Raw genomic sequence first — 5,694 nt, 5'->3', positions numbered from 1 at the left:
GGAGGGGGCCATAGCCCTCGGGCATGTTCCAGCTTGGCTGTGTCCTCCCCACCCTCTTGAGGTTCCCCCCACCCCAGACATGTCTGGGCTGCTTCTGCAGCCTGGTAAAGTGGGGGACCTTGACCCACCCTTGTACTTTGCTTTCTATTCACATTTATACTCTGATTATTCCAGTAGCTCTTATTAAAGAAGGTTTTATCCATTTGATACCTATGTTGCAATTGCTATATAGATTCAATTTCTCTGCATTTATAAATTTTTACATATATCTATATATAAATGCATACACATGTCTATGTGTATAGAAGTATATGTATTTAAAATACTGTCTCTAATCATAAATAAATAAAAATATAGTTATACTTATTTGTAGACTCAGTTTTAGGTATCTTTCTAAAAATGTATCTGTTGTACATAAATGTACATTTTTTTCTATCCCAGCACTTCCTTGTCCAAAGGAGGCAGGCAGCCAATCAAAGGGCTGCATAGGAACACATGGGTCTGACGGTGTCAAAGAAATGGCTGCCAGCCAACCACAGTGCAGTACGAGAATACGTGGGGAATCAGGCTGTCACAAGTGGCAGCCTCCCTGTACGTAATGACAGGGGCGGTGGTGCCTGTGCTCCTGGCGTGTTCCAGGGCCGTGACCCAAATGAGCACAAGGAAGGCTCGTGGTGAGGTAAAAATGCTCCTTTGAACCACTGTCAGAGAACGGGTCACTGCGGTGTCAGAGCTTCAGTGTCTGTGCCTGACGTGAGAACTTTCCCGCCTCCACGTGCTTCCAGGCTGCACAACCCTTCTCCAAAAAACTGCTGCGGGACCCTCCTGGGTCTTGTGGGAAAATGTGCACGACTGTGCTGAGGATCCCCTGGGAGCAGGGACAGCACAAAGCCTTTTCTGCGTGCCTCCTCCTCTGGCCGTGGTGTCCCTCTTTATCAGCACCTGAAGCCCCCCTCCATCTCCTCCCCATCCCTGGGTCTGGTGATGGCGGCTCTGTACTCAGTGGTGCCTCCAGCAGTGACCCCCTCATCTACAGCATGAGGAACCGGGAGCTCAAGGGTGGAATTAGGATTACATGAAAGTTTCTGCAATAGTGATCAACTCTCCATCTCTCTCCACAAACGACTCCCAGGATATCCCATCCAAAACTGGTGCTTTGGTGTATTATCATTATTTTTGTCATTATCATTTAACTTTACCATTATTGTTACTTGTGGTTATTGTGTTCCTAGAGAAATGTTTGGATTTGTCTCACTTCCCCAGAGGCATGAACCTGCTCTGTCTCACCTGGAGCCTGGGTAAGAGCGTGTCTAACGCCAGGGCGGAGCTGACTGCCCCATAGCCTCTCTGTAATAAAACGGGATCTCCCCCGTGCAGTGGGGAGATGAGCAGCAGCCATCCCCATCCAGCTGGAGCTGCCCCACACCCTGAGCAGCAAGGCCAGTATGGAGTCGCCCTGTGACCCCAGGCACCACAGCCAAATCACCCTGCAGAGCAGCATCGCCAGCTCGGGACCCTGCAGGGGTGGTGGGGAGGGGGCAAGGAATGGCCAGGTAGATGGGAGGAGGGTTAGGGAGAGATCAGAGCAGAGATGACCTGGGCTGGAAATTGCCTCAGAGTCAAAACCACCAGTGTTCACCTAATCCAAGACAATGCCCAGGGTGTGGGTCCCCTAAAGCATGGTCATGGTGCAGAGCCAGAAGTCCTTGCTGTCCGGGAGCTCCACCAGGCGTGGGAAGCGGATGAAGAAGGACTGGTGCTCACGACTGCACATCCCTTCGTGCCATCGCCCCTCCTCAAGGGTGGCATCGAAAGGGAGGCTGGGACCCTGTGTCAGGGCTTGCCCTGAAGGAAGCATGACTCAACCCAGAGTTCCCCTCAGTCCCCAGCCAGGCAGGGCTGTCACCCCAGTCAGTGCAATTGCTCTGGGGACCCAAGAGACACGCTGGCTTGGGAGATGCAGGGCAGCCAGGATTGACCCCAGCACTCCCAGTAGCCTCTCTGTAGCCAGAGCAGCTCTCCACAGCTGGGAGGAGATGCGCTGCTGCTGCTTTCTCCATGGTCAGGGCTCTTTGAGGGCTGTAGCCACTGGCGCTGCCTGCTGGGAAGCCCAGACCTAGTTCTGAGCCCCGGTGCCCTGCACCACAGCTCTTAGTACCTCCCCTCCCATGCCACCATCCTCTCTCAGAAGCACCACCAAGGGCATTACTCCTTGAGCAGGTATGCAGAGGAGCTGCTGGAGGTCTTCTCTGCTCACCCATTCTGCCTCCAGCTCTGCCTCAGTGTCAGCCCACAGGCACTGCCACATTCCCTCTCTGTTAGGTGCTGGGTGTCTCCACATGCCCTCCTCTGAGCTCATGCAGGGATCCCCAGGGTGTCTCTCTCCTTGGAGCTGTCCACCAATGCCTGGCGGTGCAGCCGCAGGGGATCCCGGTGTTGCCACACTTGGAGAGAAGGTTGTGATTGTCCTTGGTCAGAGTAGGCATCAGGATCTGTCTAGCAGTCAGGAGGGAAAGAGGAGGGCAAGACACAACGAGGACAAGAAGCAGGAGGGGGATTTTCAAATGAGGTTTAAGGAAAAAAGCCCACACCTTTATAGTTGCTTAGTGTTGGGTCTGGGGCCCAGAGATTTCCAAAACTCAAGTGGAGGAAACACTGACCAGCCTGATCTAATGGACAAGCTCTCCCTGCTCAGAGCAGATTGTGGCACTAGAGACCTCCATTGGTTCCTTCTGACTCTTCTTCGTGGTATCTGTGGAGATTGCCTAGTCTAGTCTAGACTAGGGCACCTACTGGGGTTGCCGAATACAGGCTGCAGCTGGGTTTGGAATATCTCCATGGATGGAGGCTCCACAACCTCTCTGGACAATCTGTTCCAGTGATGCACTGCTGACGCGGAAGTCACGGACACAGCACACGATCAATAGGATCAAGCAAAATGTCAGTTTATTACATACACAGCTTAGTTGATACAGTTTCTTGCCTTCCTAATCATGCATAAATTTATCGCTAATTGGTTAACTATGTTTGGCAATATGCTGTTCATGCGCTACTAGCGATATTCTGATTCGTCCGTAACAACAGTTCACACGCACCGCCCGCTTCTCCCATATCTTGTTTTCAACATTGCAAGCCAATAGTTTCTTCCTCTTAATCTGCTTCTTTCATGTCTTCCAAACCGCAGTCGACCTTTGCAGCATCCTTGAATTCCTCTTGCGTTAAATGCAGATTAAGTCCACACAGTCTGAGTCTGGGTTGCTCACTACATGTCCTTGGCTTTTCAGATATCCCACAATGCACCCCCCTCACAGGAGAAAAGTGTTTTCTTGTGTTGAGATGGAAGCTCCTGTGCTTCCGTTTCTACCCATTGTCTGTCACTGGGCACCACGGAGAAAAGTCTGGCTCCCTCTTCTTCATTCTCTCCCATCAGGTGTTGATACACATTGATAAGATCCCCATGAGCCTTCCCTTCTCCAGGCTAAGAAGTCCCAGCTCTCTCAGCCTCTCCTCCTGAAGGATGCTTGTGTGCCTTCATCATCTTTGTGGCCCTTTGCTGGACTCGCTCCAGTAGGTCGATGTCTCTCTTGTACGGGGCAGCCCAGCACTGGATGTAGCGCTCCAGATGTGGCCTCACCAGCGCTGACTAGAGGGGCAGGATCACCTCTCCTGACTTGCTGGCAAACCTCTCCTGAATGCGGCCCAGGAGGCTGTCAGCCTGCTTTGCCACACAGCCACACTGCTGGCTCGTGGTCAGCTTGCTGTCCACCAGGACCCCCTGATCCTTCTCTAGAAACCTGCTTTCCAGCCAGCCATCCCCCAGCCTGTCCTGGTCCATGGAGTCCTTCCTGCCCAGGGGCAGGACTCTGTGTTTCCCTTTGTTGAACTTCATGAGGTTCCTCTCTGCCCGGTTCTCCAGCCTGCCCAGGTCCTTCTGAGCAGCAGTGCAACCAGCCGGTGTATCAGCCACTCCTCCCAGTTTTAGATCATCCACAAACTTGCTCAGGATGCCCTTGGTCCCACCATAGAGAACTGTAATGAAAGGCTGAACAAAATGGGACCCAGTATCAACCCTTGGGCTACCCCACTGGTGATTATCCTCCAGCTGGACTTTGTGCCACTGGACACAACCCTCTGGGACTCAGTCAGTTTTCAGTCCCTCTCATTTTCCACTTAGCCAGTCCATACTTGCTCAGCTTGTCTATAGGGGTAGAATGGGAGACAGGCTGACAGCTCCCTGCATCCTCTTTCTTGCTCTGCTTCAAGATAAGGTTTCCATTTGCTGTCTTCCAGTCATCAGGAACCTCACCAAATCCCCTTGACCTTTCAAACATGATTTCAAGTGGCCTTACAAGGACATCAGCCATCTTCCTCAGCACTCATGAGTGCATCCCCTCAGGTCCCACAGACTTATGCACGTGCGGTTTGTTTCAATGTTCCCTAAGCTGAGACTCCTGCACCAAGGGGAAGTCTTCCTTGCTCCTTGCCTCTGGTCTTGGGGGCCTGGGATTCCTGAAGGTTGGTCTTAGCAGTAAACGCAGAGAGGAAGAAGGCATGGAGTACCTTGGCCCTCTCTGTGTTCTCTGTCACCAGGGTCCCACCCCATCTAGCAGCAGGCCCACATTTTCCCGAGCCTTCCTTTTGCTGCTGGCATCGTTGTTAAATCCTTTCTTGATGCCCTTCCTGTCCAGATGGAATCACCAGATTGAGATTGAGATGGGCTTTGGCTTTCCTAACACCCTCTCTGAATGCTCGGGAGGTTCTTGGTGCCCTCCAGAAACCTCCTGAGTGTCTTGTGCCCTGCTGTGCTGCCCCTCCAGCAGATGTCCAGCTGGGTAACATCTGCCACGAGGACCAGGGCCTGCAAATGAGAAGCTGCTTCTACTTGTCTGAAGAAGGCCTCATCTGTTGCTTCTTCCTAATACAGTTGGTCCACAGCAGACACCAACTACATTACTCGTGGTAATGTTGCTCTGCCCACTAATCCTGATCCATCGGCTCTCATCTGGCTCCTCACCTGTCACTAGCAGAGCTCCATGCTTTCCTTCTGCTCGCCCACAGACAGGGCACCTTCCCCTCCTCACTGACCTGCCCCATCCTTCCTAAAGAGGCAGCTTCCATCCATGGCCCCGCTCCAGTGCTGTGAGCTATCTGACCACGTCCCTGATACCTAAGTGAGATTACAGCTCAAGAACTGCCCACAGACTCCTAATTCCTCCTGTTTGCTCCCCAAGCCATCTGCCTTCCTGTGCAGGCCCATCAGAGGTGTGCCCAGCCATGCTGATTCCCCGCTGAGACTGAGGGCTACTTGACAGGTGCCCACAAACAGCCCTGGTTTCACCTCCTTTGCTTTTGGTTTTACCCCTTGCTTCACCTCCAGCTTTCTGATTCCCTGTGTCCCCCCTCCCAGGTTCTTCCCTTTGGTCATCCTCAATCCCTCTCATTCAAGAAGCCCACCTCTGTTTTCCCTTTACCCGCTGGCCCTGGCTTTGCTTGCCTGTTGCCCTCCGTTGGTGTTTCTGGGCTGGCAGCATTGGGAATTCCTACCTTGGTCAGCAAAGCTGTTAAACTGCTACCTCCTTTTATTATCCATCATGGCCTTCAATTCCTCATGCTGTCATCTTGTTAGAGGCACCACAGGACCGGGTGAGCCACCTACACGCACACATGAACAGCTGACACAAGGAAGATTCAGTT

Source organism: Platalea leucorodia (genome assembly GCF_965183815.1).
Source record: "Platalea leucorodia genome assembly, contig: HAP1_HAP1_SCAFFOLD_281, whole genome shotgun sequence".
Classification (NCBI taxonomy): Eukaryota; Metazoa; Chordata; class Aves; order Pelecaniformes; family Threskiornithidae; genus Platalea; species Platalea leucorodia.
This window is presented reverse-complemented; position numbering follows the sequence as displayed.